A 23,517-nucleotide genomic window follows, 5' to 3' on the forward strand; every position below is an offset into this window, starting at 1 on the left:
AGAGGCATCTGTGTGGACCACAGCGTCCAAGGGGTACTCCCGCCCGCAGGAACAAAGGGTCCGACCACCGGATGAGGGTAGGGCGGCAGCTCCGTGTCACGAGGACACTGAGCGTGCTGCGCTGCCATGGCCATCTCGGGACCCAGTCGCGGAGCCGGTGTTGAAGCGGCCTCATATGGAGCAACCTGAGCGGCGAAACGCGGCTGCAGATGCCACATGCCCCAGGAGCCTCTGAAGTCTTTCAGTGGGGCCGCCATCCTGCGCTTGAGCGAACTCAGGCAGTTCAACACCGACTGGACGCGCTCCTCAGAGAGGCGCACAATCCAGGCGACCGAGTCTAGCTCGAGACTGAGAAAAGAGATCCTCTGCCCGCGGGCGAGTTTGCTCTTGTCCCAGCTGACCCAAAGACCCAACAGGCTGAGGTGAGCTAAACCATCTCCCTGTGTACGCACAACTGCTTCGCGAGCTGGCCAGGAACAACCAGTCATCGAGGCAGTCGAGAATGCGAACGCCCTGTTCCTTGAGGGGAACAATGGCCACCTCCGCAACCGTGTAAGGCGTGGAGCGATAGGGCCAGCCCGAAGGGTAGGAGTTTGTACTGACATGCTCGACCCGAGCGCAGAATCGAGACATGAAAGTATGCATCCTTCAGGTCGAATGCTGCAAACCAAACCCCGGGACGGACGCACTCGAAAATGCGCTTCTGCATGAGCACCTTAAACGGCAGCCTGAAGGTACCGGTTCAAGACACGCAGATCCAGGATTGGCCATAGCCCACCGCCCTTTAGGGTACAATGAAGTAGGGCTGAACCTGACTTCAAATCGGCTGGAGGGACCGGCTCGATTGTATCCCTCGCCAGGAGGACAGCAATCTCCACTCGGAGAACAGGTGCAATGTCCAACGACACCTAAGTGAAGTGGACACCCCTGGACGCCGGAGGACACCGGGCGAAATGAATCACATAGCCGAGTCTGATAGTACGCATGAGCCAGCGGAACGGGCTGGGGGCACTAACCAGGCCTCCAGACACAGAGCCAGCAGAACCAAACGCACCACAGACGTACCGGGGGTGGGGCAGCGAACCAGAGTACGGGGACCCGACTCGGGCGGCGTGGTAGCGGCCCAGAGTGTGATCAGACTCTGCGAGGTAGCAGTGCGTATGGGAGACGGCACACGGGGCGCGGCCTGCACCAACACACTGACACCTGCTGGCGAGGTGAGAGGGGGCTGGGAGTAGCAACGCGGGGCGCTGCACATCGCCAGCCACACTCTTGGGACGTAGAGGATCGGAAAACAGTTCTTAGTGGGTACCGCTGGACTCCGGAGAGCCAGCGGCGGAACAGACCAATTCTCCACCTGGCCCTCCTCCGGGGAGAAAGAACAGTTTACGTCAGCTCCAGGTCGCCATATCTCCAGGACCGTCTCCCGCTAGTCAGGTGACTGCGGGTTGAGCGGGCTGGGTTCAAGGCCAGTTTGTGAGATGAGCGCATCGAGAAAGCACACTTTGACGACGGCACATCCCAGCAAGACTCGCCAGGGGTGTTTCTGGACCACCATGGTGGACATTGTCTGGCCAGGGGCCTGCGCTTTGATTTGCATCCTGCGTAGCTCAACCCCGACTCAGAACTACCCACATGCAATGAGTGCTTTGACCTACTGCAGACTTGCCAGGGGCCAAGACTCATGCAGGGCAGAGGTGGTGTGCCCGTAGCACTGCCACCCCACCCTAGGGGGTAGTGAGAGAGAAAAAACTTGTAGTGCAGATTATGACCCTCTTGGCGTTCCATATTAACGCCAAAAAAGGCCACAAACTGCCAAGTTTTTTCATGCACATCCGGGCTAAGCCAGGGGGCGGGGCAAGGCGAGTACGTGTCGCACGACACCCCCAGGGGCCCGGGAAAGCATGGTTGCCAAGTCTGAATCCGATTCGGCATGAGCACGCCACAACCATGGGACGCTCAGCCTCATCTTCATGTTCAGAGCCCAACAATACTCTCTCCAATGTAGCAGTCGACATCTGATCCTCTGCTGGAGCCCTGACTAAGATGTTAGGTCCTCCATATTTATTTTAAGGAGGACCAGCAACACATGCAGAAGCTACCAGCCATGTTGGACAGTGAACGTGGCCGCCCAACTGGACGACACACGGAACCCTGGGCACCGACGTGGCCATGTATCTAAACATGATCCACCCACGAACATAGTCACAACATGTTTGCGATGCACTAGAGGAGTGGGGGGCCCACGGAGAATGACTCGGCGGGTATTGCCCCACTGTGATCCTCTGGTCACCCAGGCTTATTAACCAAAGTAGCACTTTTCTGATTCAGAAAAATAACTAGATCGGGGAATAAGTGAGGGGACTCCACCTCATTAAAGGCAGCCGAGTCTCGACCGTGCATCTAGAGCGCCAGACAGCGCGCAGGGTTGCCGTGGCAACGCGCGCTGTCAGCCGGCAATTCGACGGCACACGGCGCGCTGAGCGCTCAAGCCCTTACGAGAAAGGCGAGCAAACAACGCGCCGACGTGGACATATTTCCATAAGAAAATATGACCACCCACAAACACAGTCTCAGCACGCTAAGCAGACATGAGAGAAAGTGATCGTGGCTGTCAGAGAGGATAGGAAACGACCGCCTCCAGAAACGCACAGACAGAATGACATCTTGAAAAAGACGCAGTGTCTGTCTGTGAAGCTCTTTTAGAAGGGGAAACTTCAGCTCTTTTGTGTCGAGACACACAGGAGCGTCACGACGTGTTTAGAAAAACACAGGAGGAACCAGACCAAATCGCAGACCAACCAGTGGAATTACAGCGGAACGCTGGGAAAACAGTAGGTGTTTCCACCCGGCTCACTCCAACTCGCGACCTCGCTGCAGGCGTCGTCACACCAACACAAGCGCCGAAACTTCTTCAGAGGCTTGAAGTTCAAACAGCCGCAGGACACCAGGTAGGCTCCGAAGCGAAAAGCAGAGTGCGATTGCATCTGCCCCCCTTTTTATATCCACCTGTTAGGGGAGGTGCGCATTATGCAAATATCGCACGCCAATTCCATTGGCTTGTTTTAGTTCTCTCGAAGCTGATAGGGGCTCTCTAGCGGTATCCCAATTCCAATTCGTCGGTCACTACTGACGTACGCCGAACGTGACCGACTGAAAGGGAACAGCCTGTTCTTGACTGTAGTCAGAAATGTGTATTTACAACATGGATTTATAAATGATATGTGAGGTGTTTTAAGCTGAAACTTCACAGACACGTTCTTGGGACACCTGAAACTTAAATTACATTTTATAAAAATAGGCATAATGGGTCACCTTTAAACATGTATTATGTTGCAGTAGAACAAATCCATTTTACAGTACATTTGACTTGAGGTTTAACATTGGACAATAAATTAAAGTGATTCAGATTTATTATTGCCCCAACTAAATAAAAATGTAACAAACCTATTTGGTAAGGGTTTAAAGGGTTAAAGACAATTACTTTATTCAGTTTATATTCCAATACATTTTTGTGTGTACATTTTATTACATGTTTTGTTATGAAAGTGATTAATATAAAACAGAATTTGCACAAAATAACATCTACTTTTGAAAACAGTCCTGCATTTCTGAATTTAAGGCGAGACACCCAAGGTGAATAGGGTAAAAAAAATTGACTAATCGCCATACTTCCCCAGCAGGTTGATTACATTAAAAATTACAAAAAAAAAATTGTATTACAAGTTTTCTAAAATGTAATGTTTAAATATGCAAATGATGCATTATCTAATTAAATATGCACTAATTTGCATACATTTCTAGAACAAAAATCTTAATATTGGATGATGTCAGGTTCACAGTTCTCGTTTAAGTTTTTGGACATATTAAATTCAAAGGTTTTTACAGAGGGATTTTGGATCTCTCTATATTGTATAAAACCAGGCAAATTATATGTCAATAAATCCCTCTGTAAAAACCTTCAGAATATAGATAGGAATAAAACTGTAAAGTTTAAGTTCTGCTAAAGTGGAGATTTCTGACTTGGAGCAGGAGAAAAAAACTCATTTTGAGAAAACGGACTTTAAAGATATTTACTGTAATTGAATTCTATAGATGCAGATAGATAAAGTGCAATAAAACATACACTTAAAAGTGTATTTTGGATTTTTTTTTTCACCAGTCTGAAAAAACACTTTATGAAAAGCCAAAAAGTGCACAATCTCAAAATTGACAGGTGCCTGAAAAAACTGTGTTTTTGACTGTAGCGTCTCCCCTTAACAAAGTATCAATTTCCTTTATTTACATTAACGTTCGACAATGATAACATCAGTTGTTGTAGGACAATGAAATGTTGAATTTTTCAATACTGCAATGTAATATTGCTCTCCATTTGTGCTGTCCCCTGTCAGGTGGATCCAGTAACAAATTGTGTCTCAGCAGTTCATAATTTTTCATTTTGTTGAATTCAAAGATTTGTTATTTGTTCTGCTATTTTGTCGATTTCTTTCACACTGTTTTTTAACCCAGAAATTCCTTTCTGCATCTCATTAATGAACTTATCTACATCCCCCCTAAACTTCCTTGTATTTATTTGTTCATGTGTGGGTTTAGCAGGTTTGTCACGTCGCCTCTTGTTGTCTTCAATAATCTCTTTGAGGATTTCAGGCACAGAACTAAGCTTGGCGATCATTTCTGCAAGGTTTCCAGACAAATGCCTGATTTTAGACATCTGGACACCCACTTTACTGCTGTCATGTTCCTGAATGAGGTGCCTTTTTTCAAGGCGGTAGGCAAAATGTTCACTTAATGCCTGGGCTTTGTGTTCTGATAGCTCAGCATTTCTCAGTATTTCCACAGCATGTTGACAGATTTGTTCCATTACATCAATAATAGAGCTGCTTTTATCTTGAATTCCCTTTAGTTCCTCTTTAATGTTTTGTTTTAAGTTCTCCTTCTGTGTATTCTTGTATAGCCCAAAAGCAAGTCTTAATCCACCAGCTATAGCCACACCAGCCCCTGCTGCAGCAACAATGATAGAAACCTCTTCATTAAATATAGATAAAGCTAATCCCACAAACAGGACAGCCAGTCCATATCCCCCTGCCCTCGCTCCTTTTACAAAGCTGAGAGCAGAACTTATGTAAATGGGTTTAAACTCATTAAAAAAATTATCCATTGTCTCTATATGCTTGTGGCATTCAGGAGAAAACTTCTTCTGGAGTCTATTCAGTTCCTCACTGAGATGAATAAAAGATCTGAAGGAAAAACAAAAAACATCAGCGATATGTATATGTTATATTCTGTATGTTTAGCTACATTTATGGTAAACGTGTTATAACTGCTATGTTCAGATTATACTCTATGATATATAAGTAGAGTTATTGCTAACCAGGTTCATTAGAAACACATGCCTCTACCTACATTTCTGACATTTATTCCTTTTCACACAAAGAACGTTTTACAGCACCAGAGTTTCGATCAAGACAGCGTAATTTTCCTTGTACAATGTTATGGCTTCAAAACAATTCTGCGAGATTTAAAAACTGATACTTATGAACATTAGTGATGCAAATACAGCTTCATCTGTATGAGTTATCTAACTCAGTGAGTTTGCTCCGCTATGAATCCTGTGAAACTGGTTCAACAAAACAGCTCAATCCCGTGTATAATGAAATTAAAATAGCACAGTTGCATCAGCAAATACATACCATGACATAATAACAGTAATATGTTTAAATTACACAGGTTTTCTCCTCTGCTATTGACGTTTGCTGGTTAGTGCGAGATGCATTCTGGGATACCTGGCTGTCTCAAGCCAAGCAAAGGGACAGATCAAGAACACATCTGGGGATCTGAACTGTACTTGGCTAGATGTGAAGAAGTTTCACAAGTACAGACAGGAACGCATATTGAGAAGCTCCGAAATAGGTGTGTCAGATATAGAGAGAGCTACTCCAGGACAGGTTTGAGAATGATACTATGATACAGCATTAACCTTTTATCATGGGTATTTCAATTGTGAAACGCCGTAACATGTGCCTGAAGTAGCGTAATAAAAAAAAGAAACCTGCAGTACATGCCTGTGCCAATGTAATAAAAACCTGCCACGTATTGAATATGTGTTTAAGCGCCACACTAGATATTTCACATTGAAACTGCCACAAAATGTGCAGTAAGGTACGTAATGTCGGTGTTGCAGAAACAACGCCACAAACATGTATTTCCAATGAGCCTGGGTGGGCTTTTTATTAAAGGGTTAGTTCACCCAAAAATTTATTTTATTGTCATTTATTACTCACCCTCATGTCGTTCCACACACGTAAGACCTTCGTTAATCTTCAGAACACAAATTAAGATATTTTAGTTGAAATCCGATGGCTCAGTGAGGCCTGCATAGGGAGCAATGACATTTCCTCTCTCACGATCCATTAATGTACTAAAAACATATTTAAATCAGTTCATGTGAGTACAGTGGTTCAATATTAATATTATAAAGCCACAAGAATATTTTTGGTGCAGCAAAAAAACAAAATAACGACTTATTTAGTGATGGCCGATTTCAAATCACTGCTTCAGGAAGCATCGGAGCACAAATGAATCAGTGTATCGAATCATGAATCGGATCGCGTCAAACAGCCAAACGGCTGAAATCACGTGACTTTGGCGAACAGCAGATTCGATACACTGATTCATTTGTGCTCCGATGCTTCCTGAAGCAGTGTTTTGAAATCGGCCATCACTAAATAAGTCGTTATTTAGTTTTTTTGGCTCACCAAAAAATTCTCTCCGCTTTATAATATTAATATTGAACCACTGTACTCACATGAACTGATTTAAATATGTTTTTAGTACATTAATGGATCTTGAGAGAGGAAATGTCATTGCTCAGGCCTCACTGAGCCATCGGATTTCAACTAAAATATCTTAATTTGTGTTCTGAAGATGAATGAAGGTGTTACGTGTGTGGAACGACATGAGGGCGAGTAATAAATGACAGAATTTTCATTTTTTGTTGAACACCCTTTAAGCCTCTGCATGAAGTGAAACACATTTTAAAACATCAACAATCTCTCACGACATGGTAAGCGGTTCCTCCATGCTTTCTCGCCGATGACGATGTCTGGGTGAAGCCATTGTTGCTGTGATGAAATAGTGCAAGTGTTATTTGTCATGCGCCATGTCAGGAAAAGCTAGAACCACATAGCAAAGTTAAATGATTAGAAACAATCAAGGCTGGCTGAGCTACAAAACATTATATATTTCAACCAGCAGGACTTAGCATGTCCACAAAGTGGCAATAATAACATGTAGCCTACTACCAAAATGTTTGAAACTTGCATTGCAAATCCATTATATCATCATTGGAGAGTTATTTGCTCATGCATTTGTATTTCATGTAGTACATGGCAATGTGGCAAAGACAATAAAGCATTTACATGAACTACATTAAACTTCCACCTCTGTAGAAAGTGGATCACGGAAGTGAATCAGCCAGGTGAGTGTGACACTTTTACTGCTTTAGTTTAAGCCGAGATTTGTTTTTGTCTGTTGTGTTAAATCTACAGTGTAAACAATATTAGACAAAGGCCTGTATAGTTACACTAGCTTAATATGTACAGCTGTTGAATTTTGAATGGTTACTTTTGCGCAAACATCCTTAAATAACATAATACTCACATTTCAGTAAGAATGACACTTGAAATTATCTGATCCCTGAGGCATGTGCACATTTTTCCTCTTCTTTCAGAGCATTATGGAGAGAATGACATCTTTGCGGTAGAATCCGTTGAATAAACCTGTCCTGGAAAACGGAGCGGGTTTTAACGTGTGCCAGAGGCGGGTTACTCTGTCCAGGTGAAGTAAAAGACGGATCGAGGCGAGAAGGAAAACCCGAGGCACAGAACCGGCAATCCTTATGGATAGTTAGCACAAGCACACTCTCCGCATGCATGTCAAGGAGCATATATAAAACATGAATAGAAACAAACGCTACAAACAGAACGAAATTAAACTGTAGTGTGTAAGAGCGGCCATCTCCATCTCGAGCTCAGTTTCGCTTTCACCTGCGCATGCGCGATCACACAAGGAGAACAACGTGCAACATAAGAAACGTCATCCCAAAAGCTCTTCAGCATCGATGTCATAAACAGCATTCAGCAATAGGAAAAGTTGCTTTAAGATTTGCAGAAGGAGGATCGCACATGTGAAGATACAGACACTTAAGTCTTAAATATCTCATTGGCAGATTCCTGTTGGATGCAAAACGGTTTTCTGCGTGTTTTTCCCCTCACTTTATGTGAAACATTTACAAAAACGAAAATCATTCCTATTTATAATATGTGTTTTAATACGTACACTACTGTACATGTGCATATGAGGATGTTTGATCACTGTTTTCCAGCAGATGACGCTCAAAAGCAGGTGTGGTGACCTCTTTGTGTGTCATTTCTGCTCATAGTGTGAGTTTACTTTCTGTAGCCTATCTGACTCTCCATTTACTTCACTTCACAGGTCAAACTTCAAGAGCTTTAAACCCAAACTCTAATACTGATTCATCTTCTTTCACATCAGCTGATTTGATATTTCATCACTCATATAGATCAGTTCTGGTGGCTGTTTGCTCTCTTCATCATCTTCATCATTGATGTGTTTCATGCTGCGGAAAAGGATCTTCAGGTGAGTCCAGAAGCTTTAATTGTGTCAGAAAGAGTCATGAAAACTAAAACATGATTATGAATGTGTGTGTCAGTAATGAACACAATATGCTTGTTTATTGACACAAATTACCCTCATCTATAAATGTGTACTTTATAATTATACACACCGGTTTTATAATTTTCCAGTGTAGTAAATAACCGAATTTGTGAACAAATATCATTCTGTGTTCAGATGTTTTCAGAGATCAGAGCTGAGCGTCTGTCATCACAATGATTTAGAAAACAGGTGAACTGAAACACATGTAAGAGCTGATGATGTTTTAATGTAGACGCTTTGTGAATCTCCATGTTAAAAGAATCTGATCGGATCCCGAATCTGGTGTTCCAATAAATCATCTGGGCCATATATCCCAATACAATACTGATCCCAAAAAAATGTGCTCATGTTATGCTATATCAGGCCAGTATGCCAACTATCTGCCACATTTGGCCCAAACGTTTGATTAGCAGGTTTATAAAGCATCCGGTTATGATTGGGATTTACTGTAGAACTGGATGAATAAATCAAAAGAGGAGAGGTGTATTACAATTAATCAAACTGAAATTACACCATAAGCTGGTTATTAAACTGCTAAATCTGCTTGTTCTGTGTTTCAATATTCAAGTGCCTTTAGAAAAGAAAACACTTTAATTTGCACATTAAGTTATTCAGACATATGGGGTCTCATTATATAAGGTTGCAAAGAAACCATCCTAAATTTGATCTTGCAATAATTTCTCAAATGTGAAGTACGTGTGATTCATAGAACGAACATTGGCTACACACAGAAAACACGTGTACGACTCTCTTCAGATGTGAAATCTGTAAATCACAGATGATCTTGAACTGGTTTCAGTTCTCCACCTTGTAAACGACGCCTAATTAATGTCTTTTGCTTTCGTTTAGAGTCGGTGATTTTGCTCAAGTAGGTTATTTTAGTTTTCTGCAACCACATTGCGGACGTAATTCTTAGTTTTGACTCAGACACTTCTAAATAAAGAGGGAGAAAAATCCCCTAAAATCAGCTTTCTACAGCGTCAGGTCATGTTGTCAAACTTAAATCTTTCTCTTTCTTTTAGTTAAGTTTTGGAAAATGTTCCTTTTGTAAACAATGTAAACTGAATTTATAATCTCAGTCTGACACTTCTCTTACTTCAATAAAGACCTGCATATATTATTACTTTTGGGTTGATACACCTGCATAGACGTACTTAAAATCTAGATATTTTCATGCAGCATATTTAACATATTCTGTGCAACAAAATAATAAAACACATGCTACAGTCTGCAACATTTAATGTAGTGAAGGGAATCCACTTAAAGGGTTAGTTCACCCAAAAATGAAAATTACCACATGATTTACTCACCCTCAAGCCATCCTAGGTGTACATGGCTATCATCTTTCAGACTGACACAGTTGGAGATATACATTTAAAAATATCCTTGCTCTCCTAAGATTTATAAAGATTGAGAATGGGGGTGTGTTTTGAAGTGCCATATATACAGGTGATAATGATAATGATAATGAGTGTGCAGCTGAACATAATTAGTGACAACAAATGAGTGACTAAAGCAGATAATGACAACATGTAATCCTGGACAAGGTTTAAAATAAGACAGGATTGGCCTTAATCTAGAATAGTTAACTGTGGGTTAAAAAATGGCTTTCTGAAACACAGATTACTAAAACCTGGACTATGGAGTCCTGAATTAAAATAAACCAGATTAATTTAAAACCAACTGTGCAAATCTGAATAGCATGAGAGAGGTTGCCTGTAAACATGGAATGAACCAAGAAAAACTTAAAATTGCATGGAACTGAGAAGCAAATCCAAGGAAAACAATGGCAGCAGAAAAAGACTCCAATATAAAAACTAAACTAAACAAGAGACATTTGTTTTATAGCAAGCAAAATGCATTAGCTGTGAAAAAAAAGAAATGCCCGGAATAATAAAATAATTAATAAATAAATGAATTCCAATAATCCTATGATTATTAATGCTTTTGTTCTGTCCTTTAACAACAAACCAAACATACAGTCCCCTCCAAAAGTATTGGAACAGTGAGGACTATTCCTTTATTTTTTCTGTAGACTGAAAACATTTGGGTTTGACATCAAACAATTTATATGAGACAAAAGATCAACATTTCAGCTTTTATTTCCAGGTATTTACATCTGGATCTGATACACAACTTAGAAGATATAACCTTTTGTTTGAACCCACCCATTTCTCATGTGACCAAAAGTATTGGAACAGATTAACTTAAAATAGATTAAAGTGAATAAGACTTAATATTTAGTTGAAAATCCTTTGCTTGCAATAACTGCATCAAGCCTATGACCCATTGACATCACCAAACTTTTGCATTCTTCTTTTGTAATGCTTTTCCAGGCTTCCACTGCAGCCTCTTTCAGTTGTTGTTTGTTTTGGGGGGTTACTCCCTTCAGTCTCTTTTTTAGCAGGTAAAATGCATGCTCTATAGGGTTAAAGTCTGGAGATTGACTTGGCCAGTCTAAAACCTTCCACTTTTTGCCCCTGATGAACTCCTTTGTTGCTTTGGCACGGTGTTTTGGGTCATTATCTTGCTGCATGATGAAGGATCTCCCAATCATTTTGGTTGCATTTTTCTGTAAATTGGCAGACGAAATGTTTCTGTACACTTCAGAGTTCATTTTGCTGCTGCCATCATGTGTTACATCATCAATGAAGATCAATGAGCCCGTCCCAGAAGAAGCCATGCAATCCCAAGCCATGACATTACCTCCACCGTGTTTCACAGATGAGCTTGTATGTTTGGGGTCATGAGCAGATCCTTTTTTTCTCCAAACTTTCCATCACTTTGGTAGAGGTTAATCTTTGTCTCATCAGTCCATAAAACTTTGCCCCAGAATGTTTGAGGCTTGTCTCTGTAGTTTTTGGCAAATTCCAGCCTGGCCTTCTTATTCTTCTTGCTAATGAGAGGTTTGCATCTTCTGGTGTAGCCTCTGTACTTTTGTTCATGAAGTCTTCTGCGGACAATAGACTGTGATACCTTCACTCCTGCCCTCTTGAGGTTGTTGCTAATGTCACTAACAGTTGTTTTAGGGTCTTTCTTTACAGCTTTCACAATGTTTCTGTCGTCAACAGCTGATGTTTTTCTTGGTCTACCCATTCGAGGTCTGTTACTTAGTACACCAGTGGTTTCTTTCTTCTTCAGGACATTCCAAATGGTTGTACTTGCTATGGTCAATGTTTGTGCAATGGCTCTGATTGATTTTCCATCTTCTCTCAGCTTCACAATTGCTTGTTTTTCACCCATAGACAGCTCTCTGGTTTTCATGTTGGTTACACGTCTAACTATAAATGTAGTCTGCACAGGCAAAACCCAAATCTGAAACTGAGTGCAGACATTTAGTGCTATTTATTGTTTGAATAATCAATGTAATAGGACACACCAGGGCAACAAAACACACCTGTCAGTCACATGTTCCAATACTTTTGGTCACATGAGAAATGGGTGGGTTCAAACAAAAGGTTATATCTTCTAAGTTGTGTATCAGATCCAGATGTAAATACCTGGAAATAAAAGCTGAAATGTTGATCTTTTGTCTCATATAAATTGTTTGATGTCAAACCCAAATGTTTTCAGTCTACAGAAAAAATAAAGAAATAGTCCTCACTGTTCCAATACTTTTGGAGGGGACTGTAACTATTTACACATGATGATCAGTGTTGGGAGTCTAGAAATGATGCTGGTTTGATCCAACGCACTATCATAGTGATTGCTTTATTATATTTATAAAAAAAAATAAAAATAAAAAAAAGTTTATTAGCCGGTCCTCAACCCAAGCACACTTCACCACAACACTAATCTCTCAACAAACACTAACATAACAAAAACTTTACATAATAGAACAATAAACAGTAAGAAGTATCTTCATATTTTTTCTAAAAATGCATAAAATGACACTTTTTCACTTTTTCAACATTTACTCTCCCAATTCAGCCCGGTGCAAAGCATGATGGGAAGTGAAAGTCCTGTTTGATTGGGTCACTTTACTGAAACATGTTGTTTAAAAATGAAAACATCAAGTGAGTTCTAGGAACCATTTCAAGTCAATTTAACATGAAGCAATCACATTTGAACCAGAAACAATGGTGTTAAATCAAAATAAATTGCATAAAAAAAAGTGTGTGTGTGTATATTTATATATATATATATATATATATATATATATATATATATATATATATATATATATAATATACATATACATGCACACACAGTGTATCAATATCAATATAAATCCAAGTGTGTCTTCTTTGAAACACAACATTAATCTGAAGTTAAACCTGCCTCCTGGTAGGTTTAATTTAAGCCTCGGTTTAGTCCTGGAGTAGCTCTAGTCTTCCTCCAGGAAATCAGCTGATTAAACTCTGGACTAGACCAAGTCTAGGACTATTTTAAACCATGACAGAGAAAGCAGATTTCTGTTAATCTGGTTTAAAGGGCCATTTTATTCTAGAACTAGACTTAATCTCTGTCCGAGAAAACCGCCCCAATAAATCCAAACTAATGTGATTGTGACAATTGATGGCCGTACACATCGAGTTATGGCGGAAGAGTGAACTCTGACCTGACACATGATGTAATGACAAACGCGGAGGCACGGAGGATAGAGCAAAACAAAACACCAGACACGAGTTAGAAGAGAAATGTCGGAAGATCTTGACATAAAAGAAGAGGAGCTTGAGTTTGTTGTACAGGCCTCTTTGTTTGAACCGCGAGAGCCGTTTAAGCATATGATACTCCTCCTGCGTCATATATCGTGTCACGGGTTAGTCATTTGGCACGAGCCGACTTGTGCAGTATGTGTACGTCGTCCACCAGAAGCTAGTTATTTGAATTTGTAAAGTTTTAAATATGGATATTTGTCTTACAAAAATGCATCACTTTGCTTCAGAAGGTCTTTATTAAGAATAAAGCAGAATGGATCATATTTATGATGGATTATCCGATTGTGTTCGTCTGAAAGAAGATAGTCATGTATACCTATTGTGAGTACATTTTTGTGTGAACTATCCCTTTAAATGCACAATATTCTCTGAAATGCTTACAAACGTCCATAGATCCTCTTTTAGAAATGAATAATTATGTTGGCGTATGATATATTATAGAAGATGAACATTTTTCCAGAAATGTTTAAATGCTTATTCCAATAAAAGCCTTGTCATGCAATAGTAATTTATAATAGTGCATACATCAAATCCACACAAACTGAGCGAAACTTGCAACGTCTGTCTCATCTGATCATCTCGTCACTTCCTACTGCGTGAATGAATTTCATCATGAGATTCAGTGTCAGTCTGAAGGAGTAAATCAACTCAATCTCTCTCAATATTCATCTGTTTTTATATGTTTTAATGTTCTTTTGACTTAATTATGAATCATTAGAGCTGCAGAACATGAACACAATAAACTCACACAGTAATGAATCCCTCATGAACTCTAAACGCTGCTCTGACGCTCTTTTCTGTCATTTTACTTGAGAATGGAGATCATGTTCAGAGGTGAGAGAGACACTTCAGATCTCATCGTGATGTTTATGATGGACAGATGATTCTTAATAAGACAGTTCACTCTGAAATATCCCTCATGTCATGACTTTCTTTCCTCTGTCAAACACAAAAGCAGATTTTTTTAAAGAAAACCTCAGTGTTTTTGATCCATGAAAGTAAAGAAAGTAGAGGTTTGGAATGGCATGAAGGAGAGGAAATGACTGAGTTTCACTTTTTCAAACATATTCATCACTGTGAGAATCTGCCTTGACATTATTACAGACTTTCATTAAAGGAGACACACACATCTGTGTTGAATTGAGTCAATCATGAGGATTTATTTGACATATGTGATAAACCCGGCGAAAAGGCTCTGAAAACAACACCTCATTCATCCGCTGTTTGTACAAGCATCCGTTCAGGATATGAAACAAGTCTCTGTCAACAAGCATGCAAACACTTACTTTTTAACCGCAAGAGATGTAAATCAACCCATGGGTTATATTTCCTCGACCCAGAAAAACCACAGTGACCGTGATGCGAAACCTACCGGAGACACAGTATGAGTCAAGGTGTTTTTAAATTGATTTATTTTTAACTATGGTATATTGAACTGAATATTTAAGTAAAATATTATAATATATATTGATATTTAAAATTGTAAAAACGTTTTTTTTTTTCAGACACTTTTTTTTAGACAGTTTTCTTAACCCTAAAACCATCGGCATATCCTGGGGGATACAAACAATTGAGAGGCTGTGAGGAAAGGGAAAGTTTGAGTGTCATTTCTTGGTTTCATATTGAAAGTGTCTTTGTTGTGAATATTCAGATCTGGTGAATTTGTTCAAAAATGTTTTGTTTAGCTTACGGGCAGCATTTAAAAACAGCACCTGTAGTGGGAAATCTACCCATCCTCTGATAAAAGTTGATACATTCATAAATTCATTGAAAACAGAAGGCTTGTTTGATAATGCGTATTACAACATTATAGCTATTTTCTTAAAAAAAAAACATTTATTCTCTTATAACTTAAACTAAACTAAGATTCTGTTGAACAATAAGTACAATGCCTATTTATGAATATATTTTGTTTAATGCTGTATAATATTTAATATGCACATTTCTAGGCCCTATAAATGATCAATACAACCAAAACTTTGTTGAAAAACCTGCTGTACACAATCTACTTCATGACTTCTGTAATATGATTTATAATTCATACTTTTTATCAAGTAAAGTCTTTTTTGCCTAGAATGATTTTTATAAAGATAAACATTTATTGGACTGAAGCAACTTATTCATACATATTATTATTATTTTAAATATAAAAAATTATTAATGTAAATGTCAAATATGACACAACAGACTTTTGGGGAACATTTTCCATCTGTCAATTATCATTAATTTGCAATTTGCAATGAAATTGCATATATATGCTATAAAAGCCCAGTGTACAAGTGTGTGTGTGTGTGTGTGTGTGTGTGTGGAGAGAGAGAGAGAGAGAAATATGAATATGATACTCAACAAAAATACATGCAAACGTTTATACTGTATGCAGTAGGGCTGGATAAAAAAAAATATTGATTTCTCGATTTTAATCGATTCTCATTTTTACGAACCGATATCGATTCTTAAATCCCAAGATTCGATTAGTCTGTTTTCAGTTGATGAATGAGTAGAATATGTAGCGCCTCCCATCCAATAAATCGCAGTAATCTTTGTGCTTTGTTACATTTGATATGAAGCTAAGTCTCAGATTTCAAATGACGTCCATCTTATTATGAGATTCAAGAAATAAATACGGTTTTGGCGCTGTTTAATGTGACATGACAGATCGCTTTAGCGCCTCAGTTCGAGAGAAGCATGTGATCATCCTCTCCTCCGCTTTAATACCAGTTACAGCGAAATAAACGTGCATGAACATCTGAAGGTATGTTAAAATATACAGTACATCTTACTGAAATCTGTATCAAGTCTCGCGTAATCGCTCAGTCAGTGCATCAACCTCGGAAAGACTCAATAAAACAGCTTGTAAACAATGTCACATTTATGCATGCGTATGTGTTTTAGTATCATATTTATACATCATGCTTTTTATGGCCATTCATTGCAAATCAATGATAACTGAGAGATGGACAAAGAAATGTTCCCTATAAGTCTGTTGTGTCATATTTGACATTTACATTAATATGGAAAAACATTTTATTTTTAACATTACAAAATGATGTATGAATATCCAAGTAAACCCAAGTTGCTTCAGTCCAGTAAATGTTTATCTTACATTTACTTTATAAAAATCATTAAAGATTTCTGAGCAAAAAATACTTTTTTTTGTCTTTTTGAACTATCAATCAGATTACAGAAGGCATGAAGTAACAGATTTTTCAGCATAGTTTTGGTCGTACTGATAATTTATAGGTCCTAGAAATTTGTGTATTAAATATTATACAGAATTATACAATATATTAATAAATAAAAAAGCCTTAAATATACTTACTGTTCAACAGAATTTTACAAAGAATGTTTAGTTTCCGTTGTGAGAGAATGAATGATTTTAAAAAATGTGGCTAAAATGCTGTAACACGCATTGCTAAACAACAAACATTCTGTTTTCACTTCATTTATACCCCCAAACGGTCAACATATCCTGGGAAATACAAACATTAAAATCAAAAAGAAAAGTTTTTTAAAAAATCATGAGATTGTATTTGTATCCTAAAAAGATGTAAAATAGCAATAAAATAATTTATGGTCTTGCCCTTTTGGGGTTTACATTTAGCAGATGCTTTTGTGTAAAGCAGCTTACAGTTGTGTGTGTTAATGTGTGCACACTGGTATTCCAACCAAATGTCCCCTTAAGTATCACATTTTGACCTTGTGAGGACATTTTTAGGTCTCCATGAGGAAACAATCATACAGAATGATGTTTTTTGAGCATGTGAAACTGCAGAATCTTTTGTGTGATGGGTAGGTTTAGGGTTAGGCATGTGTGTGGGTGCGTACATGCATTGGTTTAGGTGTTAGAAGGGTGGTGTGCTTGTGGAAAGTCCTCTGCATCTGCCGCTTCCTTTGTCTGATTTCACCACAAAGTCACTCATGTGATGAGCTTCAAATAAAGCCTCTGTCTGGAGGAGATTCATTCAGCATCAGCTCTTTGCTCCCATCGTTCAGACCATCTACTTCAGGTAAGAAAAACTTTTCATTACAGTTTTTATGAGTAGCAAGTTTATAACCATCTTAAAGGCTTCAAATGTAGAATACAGGGAGTGCAGAATTATTAGTCAAGTTGATTTTCTGATCATATTTTTTTTCCAAGCACATTTTACCAATTCCAATCCACATCAATCTTAATAACTACTATTAATATTGTTTTTAATCATTTATAAGTGATATATAATTGTTCATGAAGGCTGGAAATGAAAAATGCCCTATATTCAGGTGTGCAGAATTATTAGGCAGGTTTTCTTTTACAGATAAAATGAGCCAAAAAAGAGATTTAACTCAGACATAAAAGTCAAAAATTATTAAATACTCATGAGAAGGACGCAATACTAATGTAATACTAGAAATTGCAAAGTTAAAGCATGACCATTGGACAGTGAAATGCTCATTGGGTCAGCGGGGTCATACAAAAACAGCTGGAGAAGAAAAGACACGTTAACTGCAAAATAATTAAGAATTAAGGTGAAGAATTAAGTGTGAAACCATCAGGAACCCTTTAGTCTCCAGCGCCACCATTTCCCAGTACTGAAACCTACCTGGAGTCTTCAGAAGTGTGAGGTGTCAGGATCTCAGAGACTTAGGTTAGGTGAAGAATCCTAAAAAAATGACCCGCTCTTAATAAGAATCACAAGCTGAAGTGTTATAAAGTACATGAAGACTGGGTTTTTATAGGCCTTATAGACAGACAGCTTGAGAGTGACTCCTGAAGGACCTGCACCACATCCTCTTGTACCTGTTACAGATCCCGTGTTCCCCTGGACTCCATTTCCCAAGATCCTCCTGTTCTCCACACCTGCACTCACTTCCCTCGTCAGCTCCTCATCGTCACTCATCACCTGCACCTGGACTCTATTGTCAGCACTCCCCATATATTGCACTCACTCCCTTCATTCCTGGTCCGTTCTCTGTTGTGTTATGTGTATGTTTGGTGATTCCCTGCCGTTGTTGATTAAAGAGTGTTTATGATTGTGGAAATCTGCATCTGCCTCATCTCTACACCAGTACCGTAACAGAAGAACGGACCAATACCGTTGGATTTCCACAAAAAAGGGATGGAGACTTTCCCCGGCTCCCTGGCTCCAGCTCCTCCAACGCCTCTCACCCTGTCATCCGGCGATCGCCTTATCGGGCTCCTGCAGGTAGGTCGTTCGCTGGAGAGGTATGTGGAGGAGTTCATTGAGCTCGCTTATGTGTCTGACTGGCCTGAAGCAGTTTTGATCTCCCTGTTTCTGGATGGACTAGAGGATGACACCATCCGTTTTAGTGAACCCGATTATCGTTTCTCCTTAAGCGAAACCATAAATTCCATTTTATGGTTAAATGATTCCAAATTTATCGTTGATTGGGTTCAGGATGGGTGTCTGTCTCTAGTCCATCCAGAGACACGGTTGGCCGGGCCAGTCAGTCAACCTCCGGCTTCCTCCGCATACCTTTCCAGCGAACTTCCAGCCTGCCCCATGCTGGACCCTCATTCCGCTACTGGGCCCAGTAAACGGAGGAAGAGGAAGAAGGGCGAGCGCTCTCCAGTTTCCTGCGCTCCAGTGTCTCCAGAGCCCGCTCCAGTGTCTCCAGAGCCCGCTCCAGTGTCTCCAGAGCCCGCTCCAGTGTCTCCAGAGCCCGCTCCAGTGTCTCCAGAGCCCGCTCCAGTGTCTCCAGAGCCCGCTCCAGTGTCTCCAGAGCCCGCTCCAGTGTCTCCAGAGCCCGCTCCAGTGTCTCCAGAGCCCGCTCCAGTGTCTCCAGAGCCCGCTCCAGTGTCTCCAGAGCCCGCTCCAGTGTCTCCAGAGCCCGCTCCAGTGTCTCCAGAGCCCGCTCCAGTGTCTCCAGAGCCCGCTCCAGTGTCTCCAGAGCCCGCTCCAGTGTCTCCAGAGCCCGCTCCAGTGTCTCCAGAGCCCGCTCCAGTGTCTCCAGAGCCCGCTCCAGTGTCTCCAGAGCCCGCTCCAGTGTCTCCAGAGCCCGCTCCAGTGTCTCCAGAGCCCGCTCCAGTGTCTCCAGAGCCCGCTCCAGTGTCTCCCGAGCCCGCCCCAGTGTCTCCAGAGCCCGCTCCAGTGTCTCCAGAGCCCGCTCCAGTGTCTCCAGAGCCCGCTCCAGTGTCTCCAGAGCCCGCTCCAGTGTCTCCAGAGCCCGCTCCAGTGTCTCCAGAGCCCGCTCCAGTGTCTCCAGAGCCCGCTCCAGTGTCTCCAGAGCCCGCTCCAGTGTCTCCAGAGCCCGCTCCAGTGTCTCCAGAGCCCGCTCCAGTGTCTCCAGAGCCCGCTCCAGTGTCTCCAGAGCCCGCTCCAGTGTCTCCAGAGCCCGCTCCAGTGTCTCCAGAGCCCGCTCCAGTGTCTCCAGAGCCCGCTCCAGTGTCTCCAGAGCCCGCTCCAGTGTCTCCAGAGCCCGCTCCAGTGTCTCCAGAGCCCGCTCCAGTGTCTCCAGAGCCCGCTCCAGTGTCTCCAGAGCCCGCTCCAGTGTCTCCAGAGCCCGCACCAGTGTCTCCAGAGCCCGCTCCAGTGTCTCCAGAGCCCGCTCCAGTGTCTCCAGAGCCCGCTCCAGTGTCTCCAGAGCCCGCTCCAGTGTCTCCAGAGCCCGCTCCAGTGTCTCCAGAGCCCGCTCCAGTGTCTCCAGAGCCCGCTCCAGTGTCTCCAGAGCCCGCTCCAGTGTCTCCAGAGCCCGCTCCAGTGTCTCCAGAGCCCGCTCCAGTGTCTCCAGAGCCCGCTCCAGTGTCTCCAGAGCCCGCTCCAGTGTCTCCAGAGCCCGCTCCAGTGTCTCCAGAGCCCGCTCCAGTGTCTCCAGAGCCCGCTCCAGTGTCTCCAGAGCCCGCTCCAGTGTCTACAGAGCCCGCTCCAGTGTCTCCAGAGCCCGCTCCAGTGTCTCCAGAGCCCGCTCCAGTGTCTCCAGAGCCCGCTCCAGTGTCTCCAGAGCCCGCTCCAGTGTCTCCAGAGCCCGCTCCAGTGTCTCCAGAGCCCGCTCCAGTGTCTCCAGAGCCCGCTCCAGTGTCTCCAGAGCCCGCTCCAGTGTCTCCAGAGCCCGCTCCCGTCCCTACGGGAATCTTAATTATGTATGAGGGTATGGACTACAAACCTCTGCCAGCCTCACACAAGCCGCCCAGTGATGCGGCCTGGCTTATAGACTTTTGGACAGAGCCAAGTTCTCCAGTCTCCGCCGAGCCAAGTTCTCCAGTCTCCGCCGAGCCAAGTTCTCCAGTCTCCGCCGAGCCAAAGATGCCAAAGATGGACATTTCAGGATAAGAGATGGACTAAAAGTGAACTCCCACACCTTACCTTACTTCTGAAGACTCCAGGTAGGTTTCAGTACTGGGAAATGGTGGCGCTGGAGACTAAAGGGTTCCTGATGGTTTCACTTAATTCTTCACCTTAATTCTTAATTATTTTGCAGTTAACGTGTCTTTTCTTCTCCAGCTGTTTTTGTATGACCCCGCTGACCCAATGAGCATTTCACTGTCCAATGGTCATGCTTTAACTTTGCAATTTCTAGTATTACATTAGTATTGCGTCCTTCTCATGAGTATTTAATAATTTTTGACTTTTCAGTCTGAGTTAAATCTCTTTTTTGGCTCATTTTATCTGTAAAAGAAAACCTGCCTAATAATTCTGCACACCTGAATATAGGGCATTTTTCATTTCCAGCCTTCATGAACAATTATATATCACTTATAAATGATTAAAAACGTCTCGGTTACAAAGGTAAACCTCGTTCCCTGAAGGAGGGAACGGAGACGTACGTCGGACAGACCGACGAATAGGAATCTTGCTAGAGAGGCCAATCTACTTCGAGTGTAACTAAAACGAGCCAATGCACATTGGCATGCAATCATATGCATCAGCTGCTCGCCTCGCAGCGCGGGTATATAATGAGCAGCAGGTGCGTTGCATCTTCAGGTTTTCGCTGAGGAGCCGAACCGGATAGGCGGCAGCATCAGCGGGGTACAGCGACTGTGGCGACGGGACGTACGTCTCCGTTCCCTCCTTCAGGGAACGAGGGTTACCTTTGTAACCGAGACGTTCCCATTCAGTCGGTCACGTTCGACGTACGTCGGACAGACCGACGAATAGGAATCCCTACCAAAGCGCCACAGGAGCTGCCCCCTTCCAGCGCTCTGTTGTAAGCCACCTGAACCCCCTTGCCTGAGGATGGTGGGACAGGGCTAACACAGAGAGAGTCGATCACTGCTGTTCCCCAAAACCCATTCAGTGAGACTATTGGATAACGCTGGGAAAGCGTACCCTTCGCTGGGAAAGGAACGCTGCGGAAGCCACATCCTTCCCCGAAGGAGTTATGTGGAGAAGTACATATGGACTAACCCTGTAGGGCTGTGCTACATATGGAAGAGCTGGGGTGACTCCAACCCGATGAAGGGTAGGTTCTCCCAGAGGGAAAGACACGGGCTTCGTTTAGGAGCAACCGTGGAACCAACCATATGGGATCCCCGTAGGGTCACACATATGGAACCCAGCCTAAACCCGGTTCTCAAGGATACAACGGAGTATAGGCCTGGCGCCAGACGCTCCGCCACGTCGGCTGCCGAAGGGATATCGGAGGACTCGACAGGGTCTGCCTTGTAGGGACTCTCTGGAGAAAAGAAGCGCATGTAGCGCAGCAAGCCGACACTAAGCCGGGGCCTCTCCGTGCCTCTGACCTGTGGCGAGAACATGGGAGGAAACCGGCTCGACACGAAGGCTATAGTATCTAGCGAACGTGTTAGGCGTCGCCCAGCCCGCAGCTCTACAAATGTCTGTCAGCGAGGCGCCACGAGCCAGCGCCCAGGAGGATGCGACACCTCTCGTGGAGTGAGCATGCAACCTGAGTGGGCAGGGCACGCCCTGAGCTTGGTAAGCCAGGGCGATGGCATCCACTATCCAGTGGGCCATCCTCTGCTTGGAGACAGCCTTTCCCTTCTGCTGGCCTCCATAACAGACAAGAGCTGGTCTGAGGTCCTGAGGCTTTAGGTTCTGTCTATGTACAGTCGCAAAGCGCGGACTGGACAGAGTAAAGCCAGGGCTGGGTCTGCCTCCTCCGAGGGCAGCGCTTGCAGGCTCACCACCTGGTCCCTGAAGGGAGTGGTAGGAACCTTGGGCACATAGCCAGGCCGGGGTCTTCGTACCACGTGGCTATCACCCGGCCCGAACTCCAGGCACGATTCGCCGACCGAAAATGACTGCAGGTCCCCTACCCTCTTGATGGAGGCCAATGCCACCAGCAGCAAAGTCTTCATAGACAGAATCTTTAAGTCTGCTGACAGCAAAGGCTCAAAGGGAGCAATCTGAAGTGCTCTCAGCACCAGAGTGAGGTCCCAAGAGGGTATGGAGAGGGGACGAGAAGGATTTAACCGTCTCGCCCCCCTAAGGAACCTGATGACCAGGTCGTGCTGACCAACAGATTTGCCATCTAAGTGGTCGTGGTAAGCGGATATAGCAGCAGTATGGACTTTGAGGGTGGAGGGGGGACAGCCTACGCTCCAACCCTACTGCAAGAAGGAAAGCACGACTCTGATCGAGCATCTTCGGGGGTCTTCCCGGCGAGAAGAGCACCACTCGACGAACAGGTTCCACTTTGAGGCGTAAGCACGTCTCGTAGACAGTGCACGTGCGAAGTGATGGTGTTAAGTACCTCAGGGGGTAAGTCACCTAGAACCTCCGCATCCCGTCCAAGGGACCAGAAATGGAGTTTCCAGAGGTCTGGACGCGGGTGCCAAAGAGTGCCCCCAGCTCGTGATAGCTCGTCGGCCACACGGTTGAGCACACCGGAGACATGAATGGCGCGAAGCGACCTCAGATGCTTCCGACTCCACAGGAGGAGATGGCGGGCGAGTTGCGACATGCGACGGGAGCGTAGACCACTTTGACGGTTGATGTACGCAACGGTCGCAGTGTTGTCCATACGGACCAGTACATGCTTGCCCTGAAGCAGGCCTTTGAGGCGGCTCAGAGCAAGGCGTACTGCCAGCAACTCGAGGCAATTGATGTGCCAATGCAGATGGGGTCCCGTCCAAACCCCTGAGACTGCATGCCCGTATTACGTGGCACCCCAGCCGGTGGCAGAAGCATCTGTGAACACCACAGCATGCCGGGACACCTGTTCT

The 23,517-nt window shown here is 43.2% G+C and overlaps 1 long non-coding RNA gene and 1 pseudogene across 1 annotated transcript; one reads left to right on the forward strand and one right to left on the reverse strand.

Moving 5' to 3' along the window:
* The window catches only part of LOC137003093 (uncharacterized), a 243,826-nt pseudogene that overhangs the window by 49,170 nt on the left and 171,139 nt on the right, over positions 1-23,517 (forward strand).
* Positions 3,370-8,023, reverse strand: LOC137017067 (uncharacterized). Its single transcript, XR_010894550.1, has 3 exons — positions 7,660-8,023; positions 7,058-7,172; positions 3,370-5,237 (listed from the first exon to the last, which is right to left on the reverse strand). It is a non-coding gene; the product is annotated as an uncharacterized lncRNA (long non-coding RNA).

This window comes from Chanodichthys erythropterus, chromosome 3 (assembly GCF_024489055.1).
Source record: "Chanodichthys erythropterus isolate Z2021 chromosome 3, ASM2448905v1, whole genome shotgun sequence".
NCBI lineage: Eukaryota > Metazoa > Chordata > Actinopteri > Cypriniformes > Xenocyprididae > Chanodichthys > Chanodichthys erythropterus.